Below are 25,254 nucleotides of genomic sequence, written 5' to 3' on the forward strand. Positions count from 1 at the left end.
TCATATCACTAATACTGTCTCATTCCTGTGATAGTATTGATTTTTCTCCTCACTAACTTTTCACTCTCAACTCCCAACAATCACTTTAAACTTCTAGTTTACTTTTCCCTTTTTACATATTGAAGGCTTGTGAATCTTCCCCACTCTTTGTATAATTTAAGAGAAAATGGGAATATAGAGTAAACTCTCAAAATACATTTGAAGGGATTCTTTACAAAATGAATATGATGGCATTGGAAATATCAGTTCTAAATTCTATAAAACTTCATACCTATTTATTAGATTAGATAGGCAGTACTATTACCTATTTCAATGCAGGATACTTCCTGTGATAGAAAAACCTTTCACTGCAGAATTACTGTAATCTTCTCCAGAAGGCAAAATAAGCTAAAAAAAAAAAAAAAATCTGAGTAAACATGTTCTTTTGGTGAACGATTATCCACTATTCTATAAGAGTAACAACATGATATTCTTTTTCTAAATATAATGACACACAGTCAATAAGCACTCCCATAGATATTTAACAGTCTCACTGAAGTCTGTGATGTTTCTATTACCTGTGTACAATGCTGCAAATCAATCTATCCCAACATCAAGGCGTTTCTTTCTTCTGGGAATCAGAAAGGGCAGAACAGGAAGAGCAGTGTTGAAATAATTCAGTAAAAGTGCAGACCACAGAGAGAGAAACAACACAACTGAAGATGAGCAATGCACAGAACTCACTGCAAAACACATGCAAACCAATAACCAGACACTTCAGCTGCATTTAAAGCTGGCACTAAGTGCAGCCTTAACAGAATGCTCCTCTCTGGAATAATCTGCTCTAACTGCACTATGCTTCTTAGCAGCATAAGCAGCCCCAGCTGCAGGTACCTTTGCTTGTAGTGTCAGTTCACATCCATCTGATGCCTAGACTCCAGCTCCATAGAGAGAAGCTCTAAACAGAGCTCAGGCCATTATACAAAAGGAACACCTGCCTTATATTCTTTGGTTTTGGAGGAGAGTCCCTATCTGATCCTGTTTCCTTTCAGCTCTCCATTCGAATCTAGAATGGTCAAGACATTAATTCCTAACAAAGAGATTTGTATGGCCAACACTCACCCCTTTCCTTTAACTGTAATCAGTAAAAGTTAACAATTATGTTTTGGGAAAATTTACAGGCCTTCTGTAATCATCTACTATCTCTTACTTTCCCAACTGCTTCTTATTAGAAAGAAAACCCTGGGAATGGGAAACAATTTTTTTTTCTTTCTTTTCAATTTTAATATAGTGAAAATCTCTGAAAAATTAAAGCTGAAAGTGTTAGTGGCTCAATCGTGTCCAACTATTTGAGACCCATGGACTGTAGCCCACTAGGCTCCTCTGCCCATGAAATTCTCCAGGCAAGAATACTAGAGTAGGTTGCCATTCCCTTCTCCAGGGGATCTTCCCAACTTAGAGGTCAAACCAGGGTCTCCTGCATTGCAGGCAGATTCTTTACCATCTGAGCCACCAGGGAAGCCCACTTTGCTACAAATTCCATATTCTATTTCAGAAGCTTTGGATGTTTTTCTTATTCATTTGGGTCAGATGGTTTTTGACTTTGACTCTGTGGGGGAAGTGACTCAGGAAGTTGGGAAGATGTTGGGTAAGTGGCATTTTAATATTATGCCAGGATTCATGGCATTCAAAATGCCATACTTACTTCCTATCTCTGGTTTATGATGATATATTGTCACATATATTTATTCCTGTAGGAGTCTAAGTTGCACATAGTAGAACCAGTCTAACTATTCTAGCAGTTAGGAATTTATTAAGGATATGTCCACTACAAATTGGCACTTGCCAACTGCCTTGGTGGGGTTTGTATCTTGTGCCGCTGTAGAAGCTGAACTTCAACACCCCCTGAAGGGAGTTCAGGCTGGATATCAGGAATGAGGCACTCTGTTCTGTAGGAAAACTGGCAGAACAGTTCTTCAGATATAAATTTTCAGGAACTGATTCTATGCACCCACTTCTTGCATCTCCTCATATCTATAAAAATGGTAAATGCCTTTATGCTGACATTTGCTCCTCATGAGTAGCAGAAAACTTCTGTAAAGATAAGTGCTTGATTGCATCAACTCTTCCTTCATTAAAACCATATATATTGATTCCTTCCTCCCACCTCTTTGGAGCAATTTCTCAGAGCTATCTGAGGTGTTGTCTGCAGTGCTGCCCTCCTCACTTTGCCCCAAATAAAACTTAACGTGCAACCCTCATGTTGTGCATTTTTTAGTTGACAGATATTAGTTTTGCCACAGATTCACCAGAAGAGGAGAAAACTAGACTGGGATTCTACATACTCAGAAACTATATATTCAGGGAAGGTAATCAAGAAATGTTTATGAACAACCAAATGCAGACATTCTTCTAATGGAAACACAACTGTACTTCACTTTATCACCTAAAACAATAGGCAACAGACCCAAGAATTCTGCTCCTGCTGTCTCCACGCTTCCCCGTGTCCCTGCCTAAACAGATGCATACACTGTCATGCTTGCTAGCAGATAGCTATAGTCAATAACCACTGACTTTGCTCATTTCCACTTTCAAGTCTCATGAAGACACATTTGATTGGCAGATACAAAGTCACGCACCAAGGACTGATGTGATAGCAAGCCTAACAAAGGCAGATTTTAGCCTTCAAGACTTTAACACAAGGAGACCTGAAAAAGGAGTGTGAAAACAACAGTGAATCTGACTTCCACGGTAACCTGTATGTTAACTATTGTCATGGAAGGTTAGAGCTTCACATGGATTTGGCTTGAATCTCCTATCCCACAACACAGAAAAATTCAATGGTTACTCAGTGTTTTGAGAATTCCTTTATTTTTACTTCCTGTTTCAATTAAATATCTCATCTTTATTTCAACTTGTATCCTGAGAATTCCCCCTTCTTTCAGCCGACCTAGAAAAGAATCAAAGTCTCAATCACTATGCATACCACACATTTGGATTGTAGCGTTTCCTCTGGCATTTTGCTGTCTTATAGGGAAGCAGTGCAAACTAAATTTTGCTTCAGCCATCTCTGCTATTATTAATTCCTTTAACCCAGTTCCTCCTTCCAGTAGATATCTGATGCACTATTGCTCCACCCAAACGTTTTGTCTCCTCTTCTCCTCATGTAACCACAGCTTCAAAATTCCACTCATTTCTTACTTAACATTATTTACCTATCTCTCCTTGGATAATCATAGCTCATTTAAGGTATACTCAGAAAAACTCACCTTTAAAGCAAGATCTGTTCTAAAACTAGGTAATAATTAGGTATTCATATCTTAAAGCAATTATATTCTTCATAATACTTACATATCTCATAATTTAAATTATTTAAGAATTCAATAATCATTTATTGAAACTGCAGTGGTTATTTAGAAGAAAAAAAATAAAATTTAGTTTTTGCTTAAAAATCGTTTATAGCTTTTTCAGAGAGTTAAAATACGTATGGGATTCCCAGGTACAGCTAGTGGTAAAGAACTCACTTGCCAATGCAAGAGATATAAGAGAGACTGGTTCAGTCCCTGGGTTGAGAAGATCCCCTGGAGGAGGGCATGGCAACCCACTCCAATATTCTTGCCTGGAGAATCTTCATGGACAGAAGAGTATGGTGGGCTACAGTCCAAAGGGTTGCAAAGAGTCAGACATGACTGAAGTGGCTTAGCATGCATGAAAAATACATATGAGAAAAAGCAAAATATAGAAATAGGTAACAGTTAATATATATATATATATATATACTATTAGAGGTTAATAAAATACAAATTCAAATATGAAAGTGAAAATGATGGCTTGTCAAAACCAAAGAAAATCATTTGCTTATTAACTTGCCCTTTCATTAGACATTTCTGATAAGTTATCCAGTGAAGGAACTCTTTCTTCAAAGGTTAATATTTTTTATGCACAAATCATATTTTAAAGATAAAGGAGAATCATTAAATAAATAAAAAAATAAATAAAAAATACTTTTTTTATTTAAAAAATAAAATGGATATATTGAGAATGTTTGAAGAATAGTATGTAAACACATTATAAACACCTTTGATGAATTCCTTTTAAATATACTAGTATGTAGTACATAATAAACAAGAACTTGTCAAAATTCTAAAGCTTAAACATATTATGAAAAATTTGAATTCAATAGGTTAAATTTCTATTTCTCTGAATTTGGTGTAAATTCTAATTATGAATGTTAATTGGATTCAATATAGACTGTGATCAGGTATATAGGCATAGGTATAATCACTCACCTAGATCCAGACATCCTGAAATGCAAAGTGAAGTGGGCCTTAGGAAGCATCATGAACAAGGCTAATGGAGGTGATGGAATTCCAGCTGGGCTATTTCAAATCCTAAAAGATGATGCTGAGAAAGTGCTGCATTCAATATGCCAGCAAATTTGGAAAACTCAGCAGTGGCCCCAGAACTAGGAAAGGTCAATTTTCATTCCAATCCCAAAGAAAGGCAATGCCAAAGAATGTTCAAACTATTGCACAATTGCATTCACCTCACATGCTGGCAAAGTAATGCTCAAAGTTCTCCAAGGCACGCTTCAATAATACATGAACCATGAACTTTCAGATGTTCAAGCTGGTTTTAGAAAAGGCAGAGGAACCAGAGATCAAATTGCCAACACCAGCTGAATCATCAAAACAGCAAGAGACTTCCAGAAAAACACCTGCTTTATTTACTTTGTGAAAGCCTTTGACTGGTTCACAACAACCTGGAAAATTCTTCAAGAGATGGGAATACCAGATCACCTGACCTGCCTCTCAAGAAATCTGTATGCAGGTCAGGAATCAACAGTTAGAACTGGACATGGAACAACAGAATGGTTCCAAATTGGGAAAGGAGAACCTCAAGGGTGTATATTGTCAACTTGCTTATTTAACTTATATGCAGAGTACATCATGAGAAACGCTGGGCTGGGTAAAGCACAAGCTGGAATCAAGATTGCCAGGAGAAATATCAAAAACCACAGATATGCAGATGACACCACCCTTATGGCAGAAAGTGAAGAAGAACTAAAGAGACTTTTGATGGAAGTGAAAGAGGAGAGTGAAAAAGTTGGCTTAGAGCTCAACATTCAGAAAACTAAGATCATGGCATCTGGTCCCATCAGTTCAGTTCAGTTAGTTCAGTTCAGTCACTCAGTCATGTCTGACTTTTTGTGACCCCATGAACCGCAGCACACCAGGGCTCCCTGTCCATCACAAACTGCCAGAGTCTACCCAAACCCATGTCCATTGAGTTGGTGATGTCATACAACCATCTGATCCTCTGTCATCCCCTTCTTCTCCTGCCTTCAATCTTTCCCAGCCTCAGGGTCTTTTCAAATGAGTCAGCTCTTCTCATCAGGTGGCCAAAGTATTGGAGTTTCAGCTTCAACATCAGTCCTTCCAATGAATACCCAGGACTGGGATCCTTTAGGATGGACTGGTTGGATCTCCTCGCAGTCCAAGGGACTCTCAAGAATCTTCTCCAACACCAGAGTTCAAAAGCATCAGTTCTTTGGTGTTCAGCTTCCTTTATACTCCAACTCTCACATCCATAGATAAAAACTGGAAAAACCATAGCTTTGACTAGACGGATCTTTGTGGACAAAGTAATGTCCAGTCCATTCTGAAGGAGATCAGCCCTGGGATTTCTTTGGAAGGAATGACGCTAAAGCTGAAACTCCAGTACTTTGGCCACCTCATGCGAAGAGTTGACTCATTGGAAAAGACTCTGATGCTGGGAGGGATTAGGGGCAGGAGGAGAAGAGGATGACAGAGGATGAGATGGCTGGATGGCATCACCGACTCGATGGACGTGAGTCTCAGTGAACTCCAGGAGCTGGTGTTGGACAGGGAGGCCTGGCGTGCTGCGATTCATGGGGTTGCAAAGAGTCAGACACGACTGAGCGACTGATCTGATCTAATCTGATCTGCTTTTAATATGCTGTCTAGGTTGGTCATAACTTACCTTCCAAGGAGTAAGCATTTTTTAATTTCATGGCTGTAATCACCATGTGCAGTGATTTTGGTGCACAAAAAAATAAAGTCTGACACTGTTTCCACTGTTTCCCCATCTATTTACCATAAGTTATGGGACCAGATGCCATGATCTTAGTCTTCTGAATGTTGAGCTTTAAGCCAACTTTTTCACTCTCCCCTTTCACTTTCATCAAGAGGCTCTTTAGCTCCTCTTCACTTTCTGCCATAAGAGTGGTGTCATCAGCATATCTGAGGTTATTGATATTTCTCCTGGCAATCTTGATTACAGCTTGTGTTCCTCCACCCCAGCATTTCTCATGATGTACTCTGCATATAAGTTAAATAAGCAGTGTGACAATACACAGCTTTGATGTACTCCTTTTCAGATTTGGAACCAGTCTGTTGTTCCATGTCCAGTTCTAACTGTTGCTTCTTCACCTGCATACAGATTTCTCAAGAGTCAGGTCAGGTGGTCTGGTATTCCCATCTCCTTCAGAATTTTCCAGTTTATTGTGATACACACAGTCAAAGGCTTTGGCATAGTCAATAAAGCAGAAATAGATGTTTTTTCTGGAACTCTCTTGCTTTATCAATGATAAAGTGGATGTTGGCAATTTGATCTCTGGTTCCTCTGCCTTTTCTAAAACCAGAATGAACATCTGGAAGTTCACAGTTTATGTATTACTGAAGCCTGGCTTGGAGAATTTTGAGCATTACTTTACTAGTGTGTGAGATGAGTGCAATTGTGTGGTAGTTTTAGCATTCTTTGATGTTTCTTTTCTTTGGGGTTGGAATGAAAACTGACATTTTCCAGTCTTGTGACCACTCCTGAGTTTTCCAAATTTGTTGACATTGAGTGCAGCACTTTCTCAGCATCATCTTTTAGGATTTGAAATAGCTCAACAGGGGTTCCATCACCTCCAGTAGCTTTATCTGTGATGCTTCCGAAGGCCCACTTGACTTCACATTCCAGGATGTCTGGCTCTAGGTGAGTGTGAGTGATCACAGCATCGTGATTATCTGGGTTGTGAAGATCTTTTTTGTACAGTTCTTCTGTGTATTCTTGCCATCTCTTCTTAATATCTTCTGCTTCTGTTAGGTCCATACAATTTCTGTCCTTTATTGAGCCCATCTTTGCATGAAAAGTTCCCTTGGTATCTCTAATTTTCTTGAAGAGATCGCTAGTTTTTCCCATTCTATTGTTATCTCTATTTCTTTGCATTGCTTGCTGAGGAAGGGTTTCCTATCTCTCCTTGCTATTGTTTGGAACTCTGCATTCAAATGAGTATATCTCTGTTTTTCTCCTATGCTTTTTGCTCCTCTTGTTTTCACAGCTATTTGTAAGGCCTCCTCAGATAGCCATTTTGCCTTTTTTGCATTTCTTTTTCTTGGGGATGGTCTTGGTTCCTGTCTCCTGTACAATGTCATGAACCACGGTCCACAGTTCATCAGGTACTCTGTCCATCAGATCTAGCCCCTTAAACCTATTTCTCACTTCCACTGTGTAATCAGAAGGGATTTGATTTAGGTCATACCTGAATAGTCTAGTGGTTTTCCCCCCTTTCTTCAATTTAAGTCTGAATTTGGCAATAACAAATTCATGATCTGAACCCCAGTCAGTTCCTGGTCTTATTTTTGCTGACTGTATAGAGCTTCTCCATCTATGACTGCAAAAAATATAATCAATCTGATTTAGGTGTTGACCATCTAATGATGTACCTGTATAGAGTCTTCTCTTGTGTTATTGGAAGGGAACTATGGTATAACACACTATGACCAGTGCATTCTCTTGGCAGAACTCTATTAGCCTTTGCCCTTCTTCATTCTGTACTCCAAGGCCAAATTTGCCTATTTCTCCAGGTGTTTCTTGACTTCCTACTTTTGCATTCCAGTCCCCTGTAATGAAAAGGACATCTTTTGGGGTGTTAGTTCTAGAAGGTCTTGTAGTTCTTTATAGTACTGTTAAACTTCAGCTTCTTCATCATTACTGGTTGGGGTATAGACTTGGATTACCATGATATTGAATAGTTTGCCTTGGAAACGAATGGCAAATAGATAGGGAAACAGTAGAAACAGTAGCAGACTTTTTTTTTTTTTTTGGCTCCAAAATCACTGCAAATGTTGACTGCAGCCATGAAGTTAAAAGACACTTACTCCTTGGAAGAAAAGTTATGACCAACCTAGACAGCATATTGAAAAGCAGAGACATTACTTTGCCAACAAAGTCTATCTAGTCAAAACTATGTTTTGTTTTGTTTTTTTTCCCAGTAGTCATGTATGGGTGTGAGAGTTGAACTATAAAGAAAGCTGAATTCTGTAGAATTGATGCTTCAATTCACAGTTCAAAGAACTGTGGTGTTGGAGAAGACTCTTGAGAGTCCCTTGGACTGCAAGGAGATCCAACCAGTCCATCCTAAAGGAAATCAGTCCTGAATATTCATTGGAAAGACTGATATTGAAGCTGAAACTCCATTACTTGGTCACCTGATGTGAAGAACTGACTCATTTGAAAAGACCCTAATTCTGGGAAAGATTGAAGCGGGGAGGAGAAGGGGACAGAGGATGAGATGGTTGGATGGAATCACCCACTCAGTGGACATTAGACTGAGTAAACTCTGGGAGTTGGTGATGGACAGGGAGGCCTGGCTGCTGTATTCCATGGAGCTGCAAGGAGTTGGACATGACTGCGTGACTGCACTGAACTGAACCGATAAACTGTGAATCCTTTCAACATTATAATAGACTGTTTAAAACGTTCATTTATGTATACAGAATTCTGTTTATCTCTTATATGGGAAATGATTATCTCATTTTCATATTATAATATTTGCAGTATAAGTTGTAAGACATTATTCATTTCACCTTTGCATTCTTTATTGTATCCGGCATTTAGTTTTGCATATAGAATTACTCAATATAAAGTTATTCCTAGACTAGTAAACACATGAGAGGTAATAACCAGTGGTTGAAAAACAGAAAGAATCAAAAAGTTGATGCATTTATATATGCTTCATTCAGTAGTTGTCTCTATTATTGTAAGTGATCAAAATGCACCACATTATAAACTTAAAATTGTTCTTTTTAGAGCAGCAGTGAATGCCTGCTACTTTTTTCACTGTGGTTTCTTCAAATCTCTAATTCTGGATTTCTCATGTCAATTCTTCTCAGTGTTGTTCAATGGCTTATCTCTATACTTTGCTTTTCAAATTTCAGGTTTCTCCATGTTCCTGCCTTCGATCCTTTTTATCTTGTTATTCTAAATGTTCTTTCTTGATTCTCCAGAATAAGATAAATGATTATCTATATCTACATCTTTTGTTTAAATGACTCTCCAAGGTATCAAAAACCCAACTATTAAACTCTTACTGGACTCTGCACCTATACATCCACCACAAATACCAACATCATCATTTTCAAAACAAAAAATATACATTTCTGCCCCTTTTCTCACTTAACATCAAAATAGACTCATTGTCTTGATTCTTATCCAATATTCAAAATTCATAAAGCCCCGAATGTTTTATCACCTAAAAACTGCTCAAACTTTTCCCCTCATCTCTATTCTCATAGTTAGTGCCTTTATAAAATTTCCCCTTATCTTGTTGCCACTGAAATTTCTTTCTAAAACATTATTATTATTAGTTTTATTATTATTTTTTTTTCTAAAACATCATTCATCAAAAGTACTTCATTGTATACAGATTGTTTTTATGCATGATGATATTTTCATGGTTTTGTTTAAGTTTTTATAAGATTATAGGGAATAAGTACAATATCAGAAATAAAATGTACCTTGACCTCATGGTTTTCTTTCCTTCTGAGTAATTCTTAGCATAGAAGCAAAATTAGTGCTGACCAACACTTCCAACCTTTATATCCATCTTTTATGCTCGTTTTAGCATGCTATTTTCTATTTCTAAAATCATGGGAACCTTAAACTAAGCTCATATATTCTCTCCATTTTTATTTTTCATTTATCTTTTTCTTCTTTCTTCTTCTGGTATCTTCTGACATATAACTTTTCATACTGTTAGGTTTTCCATTTCCATGATTCTTTATGTTATGCATACAATTTTATTGCAGAACTTAGATTAATAACTATAATTATATACATTTTATATACTTACAAGTATTAGAGCTTCCCAGGTAGCTCAGCTGGTAAAGAATCTTCCTGCAGTTCAGGAGACCCTGGTTTGATTTTTGGGCTAAAAGATCCGCTGGAGAAGGGAATGGCTACCCACTCCAGTATTCTTGGTTTTCCCTGGTGATTCAGCTCATATAGAATTTGACGCCTAGGTTGGGAAGATCTCCTGAGAAGGGAATGGCTACCCACTCCAGTATTCTGGCCTGGAGAGTTCCACAGACTCAATAGTCCATGGGGTTTCAAAGAGTCAGACACAACTGAGTGACTTTCACTTTCATCTTTTCATTAAATCAGTCAACTGGTAGAAAAAATCCTATCTATCTTTATTGAAATCCTCATCTTCTAATAGGTTATTTAGATCCATAAAGTGTTTATTATTAATTTTGAAATAAATACATTCAGCAGAATTTTTGACAGTATTTTGACTGTACTTTGACAGTATTGTCTCTCAGGAAAGCTGTTGGCCTCTACATTCCCATTTTCTTCATGGCCTTTACAAATTAAGTATCTCTCTCTTGCTTTCTCAAGGTGTCTCTTTCAACCAGCCCTCTACATTTTGTACAGATATGTACTCTAGAACCAACTATTGAGACAACTCAAACTACGCAAGATATTATGGTGTTTTCTTCCTCCCTCCCTGCTTCTTATCCACTTTTTCCAAATTCTTGCCAAATTTCTCCTAAAAGAAACCAAAGTTTTGCTTTCTAATAATCCTTTCAGTCTCTCAGACATCTAAGCTGCTGAGCATAGCTCAGCAAATCCATGCAATCTTACAGATTGGTGCCAGTGGAAATGCATGACTTGTTGGCTCTGCTGGGTTCTCAGAGCAGCTCAGCTATGCCTTTTCTACTTAATAAGGTCCCTGTTTTCCTTTGGCTCAGCAGTTATCTCTATCATTCACACCTTGCTATTAACCCTCCTACTAATGCCTCCCAACAGTCTTCTTATTCTCAGTACATGAGTCCAGTGGTTATTCCACTTGAAAACTTCAGCTTTCTATCCTTAATATGCCTCCCTTTGATCCTCTTGTTTGAATTTCATTTATTTTTGTCTCCTTCATCTATACCAATTATATGACCCAGATATCAGTATCCTGATAATAATTTTCTACTTTTTTTGGCTGCACAGCACAGCTTAAAAGATCTTAGTTCCCTGACCAGGGATTGAATCCAGGCCTTTAACAGTAAAAGCTCAGAGTCCTAACCACTGGACAGTCAGGGAATTCTCTATTTTAGTTTATAATATAGCTGCTTTCTAAAAATTCAACACTCTTTAGAATATGGTCTTCGAGATTCAGCAGACACTAATTGCATTTCATTGGGCATGCTACTTAACCTGTTCAACCATTACTTTCTTTAGATATGAAATAAGATAATATCTTCAATACTTTGGCCACCTGATGCAAAGAGCCAAGTCATTGGAAAAAAACCCTGATGCTGGGAAAGATTGAAGACAAAAGGAGAAGAGGGCAGCAGAGGATGAGATGTTTGGATAGTATCACTGACTCAGTGGACATGAACTTGGGCAAACTCCAGGAGATAGTGAGGGACAGGGAGATCTGGCATGTTGCAGTGCATGGAGTCACAAAGACTTGGACATAACTTAGTGACTGAACAGAAACAACCATTCCACAGAGTTTTGGATGAGATAATATTTGCAGAATTATTAGCTCAGAATTTGTTATGAATTGAGTACCAATATATGTCAGGTACAATTCTAAAATATGTGAAGGAAAGAGTATTGGAAAAATTCAATTATTTTCATTGGAGTTTATATTGTTGTAGGAAATTGCACATAGCAATGTTTCTCAGTATTACTTCATTCTGCCCATTTCCACCATGAGCAAACCACCATGAGAGTACTAAGTACTCTCCTTAGTACTCCTGAAGGAGACCCTGGCAATGGTCCCTAGTGATTCCTCACTCTCACCAAGGTCTCATTCCAGTGCATCCTGCAACCTCCTGTAAGACTGAGGTTCTGCAACCTAACAGGTCTGTGAGTCCTTCCCAGATTAGGTTCCCTCACCTCTGTTCTTTGCCTGCCTTTTATCTGTAGGAAAATCTTAGTCACATAATAAATTTAGTCAGGTAAGTAAGAAACCACAGAAAGAAAGGAAAATAATCAAGCAAAACAAAGTAATACATTAGTCATTAAACAAAGTCAAGGACTTTTAGTTCTTCCTCAAGAGCTATAGGCAATATTCTGAGTCAAGTCCTCTGAGCTATTTTGCAGTTATTGAAACCCACACCAGGTGGAAAAAGTTAACTGTATGCTGCCCACACTGACCAACTGAGACACACACACACACACACACACACACACACACTGCCCACAAGCACAGAGACCATGAACCACTTGGAGCCACAATGTTGATGATGCTGATTCTCAGTTACCTCCCCACCAATCAATCAGAAGAATGTTCATGAGCTCATCCCACCCTGCTCCTGAAACACTATGAGACATTTCACTGCTCCCTCTGGGGTGGGACACAGTTTTGAGGGCATTATCCCACTGTGGCTCCCTCTGCCTGTCAAAGTAGGAAAGTTATTTCTTTCTACTTAACCCAAAACTCTGAGATTTAACCCAGCACAGGCATACAGAGGTCAATTTGGCAATAGTTCCCAAAAGCACATTTGAAATGTTATTGGTTTTCTGTTAAAAAAAGAAAAAGAAAGAAATTGAAAGGCTCCCAATTATCCAGTTGCTTATTCTCAGCTAGCATTCAAGATCCTCCGGCCAGCTTCCCACTTAGCTCTACCCCTTCCCCATCTCCTGCTTCCTTTGACCCCAAAGTTTTGCTTCTCTCTCTTCCCTCTGTTGCTCCTTTCCCTCTGCCAGTAAGATCTTTTTTTTTTTTTCTCTTTAATAAGGTCATTGCAAATGGTATGGTTTTTACAGACTCTTTCTGTTTTCCTAGAGGAGGAATGATCTTGCTTTTGAGTACCTTGCCCTTTGAACTAATGCTAAAGAAGGCAAGAACTGAATGCTCTCCCTTTGTATGTTGCTTACCTGAGGATTTCTTATCTACTCACCAGGATGTACACTCCTAAAAGATTGACTTGTCCTACTACAGTGCTCTGAAAACACCAAGCATACAAAGAAGCTTGTTCTCTCCTTTACTTAATTACTTTTGTATTACCGAGAGTACAAGGCCTGATACAAAGAGTTGCTCAATAAATATTTGCTGAACTGAGTTGATTATATAGAGGAAGTTTGCCTCTAATAAGTGTTACAACACTTGATAATTTGAACTTTGAGTGTGACTCCATGTCCATTACCTTTCTTATGGTCTTTTTGGTCTTCATTTACAAGATATCTTAGCACATATTCCAAACTTTTATTCATGTTACATAATGTTGAAAGTTGTAGCTACAAGGGCTATGGCCTGGAATTTAATTCCAGCTGAGAATTGTGGTGTAGTTAAGTATTCCTATACAATTTAGTTTAATGAGAGCCATAATGTATTATTACCAAGAAAAAGTGACTAGAAGGTTGGTTGACCAAGCAGTGTGAAACTGAAATAAGCAACCGCTTCCTAATTAGAAATGAAAGGAGTCTGCATTTCTAGGGTTTGGCTAAGTGTTGGAGGAGGTCATCAAGAGGATGTGACTGCAGCCTGAACCAGAGAGCTGGACCCCAGAAAAACAGAGGTTCATCACTCCTCCCCGTCCTGGGAACGTACATCCTGCCTGCCATTCCCACAGTGGAAGCCACATTCAAGGACACAACCTTGAGAGAGAAATGCATTGCCGAGACCAGGTGGATGGTGTACATGAACCTAGTTCAGGCCTCCGTATAAATTCTTAATCGTCTGGCAGGCAGATGCAGAGATCCACGCATCCTGGGGCCACCAACGCAAGCCTGGCAGGTGAGTCTCCTATTTATTAAACCTGCCCCCCACCCAGCCCAAGTGGCTGCCTCTTTCCTAGGTCTCTCCTTGTCTTCTGGGGCCAGTTTACAAACCAAGACCAAATTGACCACAAATGTTCTTTTATTTTTATGGTTTTTATTCCCCTTAGAAGTATCTGGGGAATAAAAAGCCAGTCTGGTCTTCAGTGGCTCACTTTGTGCTTCTTTATTACGGTCAGTTACAGGAGATGAGCAGTCAATGTGTCACTTTAAGAAGAAAATCTTCTTAACCTTGAAGGGATGAATCAGGTGTGAAATGTTCTGTTTGATACATTCGGAGGGATGCTTTCCTAGATTTATGCTATAAAATTGAAAAACATTTTACACACTGAGGTCTGACTCAGGCTCTAGTTCAATAAAATCTACGAACACTGCTTCTCTTTCCTTTTGATAAAAACACTACACTTCGCTATTTTCCTAGAATTAAATGAATAACTTTTAACATCCATCAGTATAATGGGGTATTCTTTAATTGATCCAAGCCATATAGGTTCTGAAGGCACTGTTGTTTTCAGGGGGAAAAAAAAACAAAAACTGTCCTTGTGTGTAATTTTGTTCTTGTATTTTTCTCATATATTTGAATGAGAAAGCTTTTTTTAAATCACATATGCAACTGTTGTAATTCCTAAATGATGATGAATAGCAGGTGTGTAATTATAAATTAGTATCAGATGAAAAAGAAGAGGTACATTTTTTTTACATGCAGAAATCTGCAATCATAGGAAGCTTGCTCTGAGCCTCTGCTCTCTCTAGCCCTATCTCTAACGGGAGATGAAATAATGAAAAAATATTTGGCTAAACTGCTGGCAAAACTCTTCCTGTTTGTACCACACTTGGAAACAGACTCTTGGGACTAGCAGTGGAATCCTTCCTATTGATTGGCTGGTTAAATAGAGGACTATTAGCTTCAGACAGGCTAGATTGATTATACAGCAGCAGCGAGAGCGGAGACTCGGAGCTAAGTGAGCCTCAGGGTGAAAAGGAGAGCGGGGGACGCAGAGTGCGGGGTGGGAGGGAGGCAGGCGCCTTCCAGCGCATCCCTGTGTGACTGCCGTGCCCAGCGCCTTGCTCCGCAGCTCCCTCAGTCAACAACTTACTGAGGCATCTTTTCTTTCACAAGAGGATGTCAGCTCCGAGCCCCTGAAAGAAATAACAGACTTCACCTTGGAATAGTTCATCCACTCCTGCTTCATTAACGAGGATTTTGAAAAGAAAACCCCAATCAAGTTCCCTTTCCAGCCCCACGTTGTTCCCGAGTTGAATAGAAACCGTGTCCGGCTCCTGGTAAGAAAATTAAATTTTTCTCTCTGGATTTCTTCTTGAGACATCCACAGTAAAATACATCAGAGCTTTGCGTGCTTTAAAAATTGAGTTTCGGTGATATATTAAACTTAATACAGTATACAGGCATGTGGATTTAGGAATGTGTTAATGCATATTTATATGAGTATATTTGCTATTTTATCTCCAGGGATATGTAAGTTTCTTTTTCTGTTTTATAAAACCACTGGATTATAAGTTTATGAGTAGATCATCTGTGTGAAGAAGAGAAATAAGCAAAGTTCACACTAAAAAAGAGCATTTTTGGTGACAGCCCTGAAATATGTGCACATATATGGCTCTTAGCTGTTAAGCAACTTTGAGAAATAATAGCCAAGCAGGAAAGGACCACTGCTGCATTAAATGTCTACTATTATATTTCATGCATAGAAGCTACTGTGTGCTTTTCAGTGATTGTCAATTTTTCCCCCTAAATCTGTCTTTTGATTGCAGTCTTAATTCAACATAAATATGATGCATCTTAAATGATTTGGCATTAGACTGCCATCTTATTATAGCTAAGTTATTGACAGCTAGAATTTGGTCTTAAGAAAGTACTGAGCTCAGGCAGGGAAATATGAGTGTGGATATGTTCAGCTAGTACTAGAGCTACAGTTCTCTCAGTTAATTTCAGTGTCAGTGAAGGTAAGCGCTGGTAAAGTATCTGTGAATATATGGGAACTTTGCACATATTAAATTATCTTCTGGTAACAGGGATTTTTTTCATGTTTCTGCTGAAAGTGATGGGATGGAATAGGAATGGTGGGTTGGGGCAACGCAGTACTGATATGGTTGGTTAACCTCAGGTTTATAGGTCACAAATGTCAACTGTTAACGAGACAGCATTGTGACATCAGACATAAAGGATTTATTTCATCCTTGCTAGGACTAAAATGGTTTGTGAGATTTTTTGATGGCAATTTATTTGGTCTGGGATCAATCAAGTGAGGTATTGTATTCTAAGAGCTGTTTGGATTGTCAGTTTCAAGTAAAGTTTCCTGAGTCACTCCTCTAATCAACCAAGCTTCCATCTGTGATAAGTCCACAAAACTTTTAAATATGTTATACAGTGTTTCACATGAGAAGGTGATGGCCAAAAACCTGTTAGACAGTGTAGCTGAACTTCTTCATGTTACATTCTCTGAAAGGCAGTATTTGTGTATATTTCACCCTCACTTGTGTTTAAACATAACTACATCCTTGAAAAGCATAACTTTTTATGATATCTATTTCGTTTTCCAAATGTGAATAATATTTTCATATTTTTTAAGTAAATATTACAACTACCTAGATATTTCTATTTGTAGTAGCCATATCAGAAGGGAATGATTGTATCATTAATGTAGACTTTTTAAACTGCATTTTGACTAAAGGAATAGAAATATGTATTGGAGAATACTAAATTTTTAAACTTTGAATTGAGTCATTAAAAAAAACCCATCTTTTTGGGTATCATATTTGAGAAACTATGTGTATATTAGCACTATTGTATCAAATCCACATATAGCATTTATGTTAAATCAGTTACAATTTTGTTTAATTATGCTAACTTTTTGTTCAAATACAAAGTAGTGTTTTAATCCTTTTATTTTATTATTTTTACAAATAATATAACACATTTCAACAAAGGATATACTTAAGATTTAGTGAATTACTCTTATAGTTTCTATATTTAATACACAAAATTATTTAAAATTTCATTACTTTGTTGCAACAGTATTAGTGTCAGGTACTTATGCAGTATATTTTCCTTATAGCACTTATTTATGGGTTCTATTGGGGAAAACACAGTAAGAAATTCTCAATTGTGTTGTATGATTATATGAGAAAATTTAATTAATTCTTTAGTATGGACAGCTGTAAATCTTCATCCTTAATTTTTCACATATTAGGCTTATATCTCCTTTAACAGATTTTTAAAATACTTCTTTAAATTGATATTTAGGCATCCTTCTTAGCTTACGGTATTACTTTGATTCTCTTTTGTTTTGTTATTTTACAATTTCAGTGCTTAACCCTGTGAGGGATTTGCTTCCCCATCTTCTTAAAAGGAAATTGTATCATAATTGGGGGGAAAAAAAGTGTTATTTTAAAAAATAATATTTCACACTTCCCAACTATGTAATTAATATGGCTCCTGCATGTCAGATCAGTGCCTCTCAGCAGGCATGAAGACATGTATCCTAGCAGTCATGTATATAAACCAGTCTAGATCTGAAATTCAGCAGTTTAGTCAATTCAGCTCAGGAATTTTCACTTTTCTATACCATCTTTGGAGGGCTCCATCTGACATTTTATTCAACTTTCCATTCATTTCCATAGTATCAGATGTCTTTCAGGCTTAGTGAATCAATAAGAACTGAGCAAGCACCACCTATTCTGATTTTTATAGGTATTCGCACCATTAGGGGGCTCTTTCTTCCTGTGTTATACACAGTGGTTTCACTGTGAGAGGTTCTACTGCTTTCTTAAAGTATTTACCTGTTTTAAAAATGTTGAGTGCTGCTTGAAGTAGGTTTCTCCTATTCCCCACAAAAAGAAAAGTTTTCAGATCAACAAAAATTCTTCGTTTTCACAAGAAAGTGAATGTATCTTACGCTTTTTATGTTTTCTCTTTCAAATATTCTTATACACAAAAGGTTTAATTTTTGAAAATAACAGAGGCTTCAAATATTAAAATGACTGATTTTAAGAAAATACAAAGGTTATATATTATGCAACTAGCATCATAAATGTTCGTATAAGGAAAAAACTAAAGGGAGGACACTTCTTTTACAATTGTCTGCAAATAACTGTGAACCACGTAGACAGAATGAGTGACTCTGGGCTCACATGCAATTTGCTTCCAGAAGAGAACAGCAGGGAGCTAAGAGAATATTACTTATTTTCTACAAAAACAGACATGGAAGAGTTGAAAATAATAGAATGGTGTCACTATCTATACACATTCAGAAGCTATATTTTTAAATCTGTGTGTGTGCTTAGTCACTCAGTAATATCTAACTCTTTGCAGCCCCATGGACTGTAGCCTTCCAGGCTCCACTGCTCATGGAATTTTTAAGACAAAAATACTGGAGTGGAGTGCCATTTCCTAGTCCCGGGGGTCTTTCTGTCCCAGAGATTGAACCTGCATCCCTTGTGTCTCCTGCATTGGCAGGTGGATTATTTTCCACTAGCGCCTCCTCTTCAAATTCTTCATCATTCTGTATGAAGCTTTCATACATGTACACAGAGGGTGATGCAAGGGCTTATTGTCAGGATAAAGGTATTTCCTGTATCACTTATGGAAGCCATGGTTTAGTCACTAAGTCACGTTTGACTATTTGCGACCCCATGGACTATATAGCCCACCAATCTCCTCTGTCCATGGAATTCTCCATGCAAGAATACTGGAGTGGGTTTCCATTTCCTTCTCTGGGGGATCTTCCCCAGCCAGGGATTGAACCTGGGTCTTCTGTATTGCAGACAGATTCTTTACCAACTGAGTCACCAGGGAAGCCCTGTGGAAGCCATACACATTGAATTACACTGCAGCCTTTCTTAATAAATGGAAACACAGTCCTCACATTTCCAGAGCGGCTAAAGATGTATCCTGGCTGCTGTTTTATTTGGGAATCAGTCGACACTTAATGAGGTCTCTGTGCAAAAACAATCTATTTGGTAGGTCTAGACATTTCATCACATGATGACAACTCCAGGAAATAATAAAAGGTAAAATCTACTTTCTGAGATTTTATGTCAGAAAGTGCAAGGAGGGAAGGGATTCTTGACAATGAATTATGGAATCCCAATCCTTTATTAAAGGTTCATTGACTTATCAGGGTGGAAGAGTAGTTGCTTGAATAAAATGGGAAGATAGGCATGGTACAGTCATTTCATTTACTGGTATTTTGAAAGTAAATGTGTAAGGATTTTATCCTTTGTCAGAAAATTTGCATACCTTGAAAGAAGTGAATTTTGAATACAACTAGTATAATATATATCAGAGAAGACGATGTCACCCCACTCCAGTACTCTTGCCTGGAAAATCCCACGGACGGAGGAACCTGGTAGGGCGCAGTCCATGGGGTCTCGAAGAGTCGGACACGACCGAGCGACTTTACTTTCACTTTTTGCTTTTATGCATTGGAGAAGGAAATGGCAACCCGCTCCAGTGTTCTTGCCTGGAGAATCCCAGGCGTGGGAGAGCCTGGTGGGCTGCCATCTCTGGGGTCACACAGAGTCAGACACAACTGAAGCGACTTAGCAGCAGCAGCAGCAGCAGCAGTATAATATATATAGCTATGTGGTAATCATCCCAAGTATATCTGAAATAGGCTGGCATATGGTCTAATGTAGTTTTTCTCACAAAATTATATTTACTTAATGTGATTTATTGAGTAATAAACTTTGAGTGGGAATCTTAATCCTATAAGTCGATGTAATCAATAATGAAAAATATTTTAAGAAATTTAATTTGCCTCTTCTAAAAAGAGGCTGTCTTTTATGTTAAAGTAGGACATCATAGGGAAAGACCCTGATGTTGGGAAAGATTGAAGGCAGGAGGAGAAGGGAGCAGCAGAGCATGAGATGATTGTGTGGCATCAGCAACTCAGTGCACACGAATTTGAGCAAACTCCGGGAGGTAGTGAAGGACAGAGAATCCTGGCGTGCTGTAATCCATAGGGTTGCAGACATTGTTATTAGTGACTGAACAAAAACTGGGCATCCCAGGTCGTGCTAGTGATAAAGAATCCATCTGCCAATGCAGGAGACACAAGAGACATGGGTTTGATTCCTAGGTGAGGAAGATCCCCTGGAGTAGGAAATGGCTACCCACTCCAGTTTTCTTGCCTGGAAAATTCCATGGACAGAGGAGCATGGTGAGCTACAGTCCATGAGACCACAAAGAGTAGGACACGACTGAGTGAGAGAGCAGGTAGTACTAGTGGTAGTAGAGCATCACGGGGGATAGGGGAAAAGGGCTGAGTTAAAAACCAAGACAAAGACATGAGAGTTAGTGGCAGTATGTGATGCTTTTTTATATAAAAACTTTTACCCAGAACTAAGATATATATATATATATATATGTGTGTGTGTGTGTGTGTGTGTTGCATGTTAATTATTCATGTTTAATGGTAAAATGGTAAAAATACTACTGAAATGTAACTTTCTATACCTCACATAATATAAGGATAGATCTCTATAAAGGTGTGAAAAGTAGAAAAATCAATGCCTGGTATGGAAAACTACTAATATCATAGCCTAATATCAGACTTTCTCAGGAAACAAGATAACTCCTATTGAATTTAATCTTATAGATTGAGATATAGGATGTAAATAATTAGAAAGCATGCATGTGCTTATAGTTATTGCTGTTGTTGCTACTACCAATTAATTGAATTCCACTTTTAAAATCACTCCTGAGCTTATTTGTTTTTGTGAAACTATGTGTGTATATGATTGGTTGAGAATACATATGTGAGTATATCAGTGTAATTTTTATACAGTTTGAATAGAATAAAAATATAATCACCTTTAATATGTGACCTGAACTGTGTTCTATAGCTTCCACTTTTCTCTTTATAATTTGTCCTCACTGTACTTAAATCCCCGCCACTGCACACATACTTACCTGGCCAATATGATTACCTCTAAATATGTAACATTAGAATTTGCTTAGGTATGACCTTAGATTTTGGCTCAGATGGTAAAGCATCTGTCTATAATGCAGGAGACCCGGGTTCGAGCCCTGGGTTGGGAAGATCCCCTGGAGAAGGAAATGGCAAGCCACTCCAGTACTGTTGCCTGGAAAATCCCATGGACAGAGGAGCCTGGTAGGCTACAGTCTATGGGGTCGCAAAGAGTCGGACATGACTGAGCGACTTCACTTTCACTAGATTGATCCATATACAAGCTGGAATCAAGATTGCTGGAACAAATATCAATTACCTCAGATATGCATATGACACCACACTTAGGGCAGAAAGTGAAGAAGAACTAAAGAGCCTCTAGATGAAAGTGAAAGAGGAGAGTAAAAAAGCTGGCTTAAAACTCAACACTCAAAAAACTAAAATCATGGCATCCTATCCCATCACTTCATGGCAAATAGATGGGCAAACAGTGGAAACAGTGGCAGACTTTATTTTGGGAGGCTCCAAAATCACTGCAGATGGTGACTGCGGTCATGAAATTAAAAGACACTTGCTCCTTGGAAGGAAAGTTATGACCAACCTAGATAGCATATTCAAAAGCAGAGACATTACTTTGCTAACAGAGGTCCATCTAGTCAAGGCTATGGTTTTTCTAGTGGTCATGTATGGATGTGAGAGTTGGACTATTAAGAAAGCTGAGCACCAAAGAATTGATGCTTTTGAACTGTGGTATTGGAGAAGACTCTGAGAGTCCCTTTGACTGCAAGGAGATCCAACCAGTCCATCCTAAAGAAATCAGTCCTGAGTGTTCATTGGAAGGACTGATGTTGAAGCTGAAACTCCAATACTTTGGCCACCTGATGTGAAGAGCTGACTCACTGGAAAAGACCCTGATGCTGGGAAAGATTGAAGATGGGAGAAGAAGGGGCGATGGAGGATGAGATGGCTGGATGGCATCACTGACTCAATGGACATGAGTTTGGGTAAACTCTGGGAGTTGGTGATGAACAAGGAGGCCTGGCGTGCTGCAGCCCATGGGGTTGCAAAGAGTTGGACATAACTGAGCAACTGAACTGAACTGATGTCTCTTCTAATGGGGATTGTTTCATTTCCATTAAAACTGTGTCTTGAGTCATGTAACTGAATCCTTAAATCTTGTTTTTTATCCAATTCCAGTTACTCTAAATTATATATGAGGATTTTTCCACAGGGCTACTGAAAATAATAGAAAATAGTTATTATTATGCATTCTATTTATCATAGAATGGATCATATGTAGGTAAAAATAAGAGTGAACTTTATTACTTGTCTAAAAGTTATACAAATACCACTCAGGTCAAGTAGTCAAATCTAACCTATGATTGCAAGGAAAAAGAAAATGGGAAAATATCCCATTCTAAAGCAGACATGTCAAATGGGTTTCAAACATCTACAATATATCCATTTTTTAAATGAATAATTAAATTTTTAGATTAGGTTTAGGTTTACTGAAAAATGAGAGGAAGTGACATATGCTGCTCATGTCTACATCCATCTCCTCTCTACACTGCTAGCTTCCTCCCCTAGCCATGCTAGTTTCTCCTGCTATTACTATTTGGCATTTTCAAGATGCAGTTGTAGTGATGAATGAGCCATTACTAATAAAATATTATTATGTAAAGTCTGTAGTTTACCTTCTCTTGTGGCTCAGTGGTAAAGGATCCGCCTGCAAAGCAGGAGACATGGGTTCAATCCCTGGGTCAGGAAGATTCCCCTGGAGAAGAAAACGGCAACCCTCTCCAGGATTCTTGCCTGGGAAATCTCAGGAACAGAGGAGTCTGTCAGGCTACAGTTCATGGGGTCACAAAGCTGGAAATGACTTGGTGACTAAATCACCACCACATGGTTCATGTTAGTGTTCAAGTCCTTGTATTGTACATTCTATGGGTTATGACAAATGCATAGTTTTATATACAAATGACCTATACCTGATTAAAATTCCATCGCCCTAAAATTCCAGAGTTTCACCTATTTATTTATGCCTTTGCCCCTTCCTCTCTCTGAACCTCTGATCTTTTTACTGTCTGCATAATTTTGTCTTTACAAGAATGTCTTATGATTGTAATCATACAATATGGGCTCTTTTCGGATTGCCTTATTTCACTCAGTAACATGCGTTAAGTTCCTTTATGTATTTTGAAAGCTTGGTCTCATTTCACTTTACTGCTGAATAATATTCCATCGTATAGGTTAATCATAGTTTGTTTACCCATTTATCTACTGAGAGACATCGTGGTCGCTTCCAAGTTTCGGTGTTTCTGAATAAACTTGCTTTAAACGTCAGATGCACGTTGTTTGTGTGAATATAGCTTTCCAATTCATTTGTATTCTCAATCAGCATAGTCCCTGTTACTCCATATCCTTCCAGAATTTGTTGTCAGTGGTTTGTATTTTAGTCATTCTCATAAGTATACAGTATTTCTCATTGCTGTTTTTGATATATATTTTGGGTTGGTGATAGCTACTTGTGCCATGTTGAGAATAAGTCTAAGGGACATTATGGATCTGCAGAAAACATAATTCAAAGTCCATAATCAATTGGACAGGGTATGTATTTGGCAGAGAGGGGGCCATCCATTATTTGTAACTCACATTTGCTAGTCACAATTTAGGGCTCTGGTGTAATGAATGTATGAAAGTGAAAGTCGTTCTGTTATGTTCAATTCTTTGTGACCCCATGAATTCCATGTAGTCCATGGAATTCTCCAGGCCAGAATACAGGAGTGAGTAGCTTTTCCCTTTTCCAGGGTTATTCCCAAGCCCAGGGATTGAACCCAGGTCTCCTGCATTGTAGGCAGATTCTTTACCAACTGAGCCACCAGGGAAGCCCAATGAATGTATACATTAGAACAATTAAGGAATTCTTGTCAGTAATCGGATATAACCATAATTTTATATTTTTTCAAGCACTGTGATTGAATTAAGTGACATAAAGACTCATAAAACACAATTGTTTTTTTTCAATCACTAAGTTGTGTATGACTCTTGCAACACCATGTACTGTAATAGCATCCACTCTGATTTCATTGTGTCAATCCTCTTCTTTCCCTTTCCTTATTGTACTTTCTAGCCATATTTTAATGGGTTGCAATTTCTTTTATATTAGTTAAAAGTTAAAAAGAAAAATCCTCAGGCAGATTGACATTTTTCATAATCCAGCCTTGACCAATCTCTGATGTCATTGGTGATCACTCTGAGCTCAAGCTAAGCTACCTTTTCCCTTTCCCCAAAGTACTTTCTCTCAACTTTCAATTTTTGCTTCTGATAGTCTTACTGATTTTGTCTTTCTCTCATTCTTTACCAATTCAAATATTACCAATATTTGTACAAATTGTTGTTGAGAATGCCTCTACTATTTATCACATAAAACCTCACATTAATAATCATTACATCAATTGTGTCTTTATTATATCATTCTATGCAAACTGTATGAGTGAAAGATAATCTTTTGTAATTTTTTTTTTCATTCCTTAAAGTGCAGTTTCATAGAACTGATTAATGCCTGTGAGTTGAAGGAATACACCACCAGTTCAATGCACTTGAACTTGGGCAAACTCCAGGAAATTGTGGCAGACAAGGAAGACTGGCATGCTGTAGTCCGTGGGGTTGCAAAGGGTCAGACACGACTTGGTGACTGAACATCACAACAAAAACCAAAACGTTAATTCTTATAAATAAACTTTGCAAATAATTTTGTCATGTCTCCAATATCCTTGCCTTTTCTCCTCCTTTCTTTTGATTTAAATAAAAGAGGGGCATTCCATTTGGTGGAAAGTTCTCATGTGCTAATCCTTACATGAAGGTAGGTGAAAGTTCTAGTTGCTTATTTGTGTCTGACTCTTTGCAACCCCATGATCTATCCATGGAATTATTTAGGCAAGAATCCTGGAGTGGGTTGCCACATTCTTCTCGAGGGGATCTTCCCGACCCAGGGATTGAAACAGGGTCTCCTACACTGCAGCCAGATTGTTTATCGTCTGAGCTACCAGGGAAGTTCTTACATGAAGGTATGTATGTGTTAGTTGCTCGGTGTATCCGACTCTTTGCGACCCCATGGACTGAAGCCCATCAGGCTTCTCTGTCCATGAGATTTTCCAGGCCAGAATACCGGAGTGGGTTGCCATTTCCTTCTGCAGGGGATCTTCATGACCCAGGTATTGAACCTGTGTCTCCTGTGTTGCAGGCAGATTCTTTACCCACTGAGCCATTGGGGAAG

The 25,254-nt window shown here is 38.2% G+C and overlaps 1 protein-coding gene and 1 non-coding gene across 2 annotated transcripts in view; one reads left to right on the top strand and one right to left on the bottom strand.

The window, feature by feature from the left end:
- The first annotated feature begins 15,084 nt into the window (after positions 1–15,084).
- The window catches only part of CDH18 (cadherin 18), a 1,273,978-nt gene continuing 1,263,808 nt past the window's right edge, over positions 15,085–25,254 (top strand). The window contains exon 1 of the mRNA XM_070774814.1: positions 15,085–15,330. The gene's annotated coding sequence lies outside the window, so the exon portion shown is untranslated. The remainder of the gene's footprint in view (positions 15,331–25,254) is intronic.
- On the bottom strand, positions 18,791–18,862 carry TRNAC-GCA (transfer RNA cysteine (anticodon GCA)). Its single transcript has one exon. It is a non-coding gene; the product is annotated as a tRNA-Cys (tRNA).

Source organism: Bos indicus, chromosome 20 (genome assembly GCF_029378745.1).
Source record: "Bos indicus isolate NIAB-ARS_2022 breed Sahiwal x Tharparkar chromosome 20, NIAB-ARS_B.indTharparkar_mat_pri_1.0, whole genome shotgun sequence".
In the NCBI taxonomy this organism is placed as follows: domain Eukaryota; kingdom Metazoa; phylum Chordata; class Mammalia; order Artiodactyla; family Bovidae; genus Bos; species Bos indicus.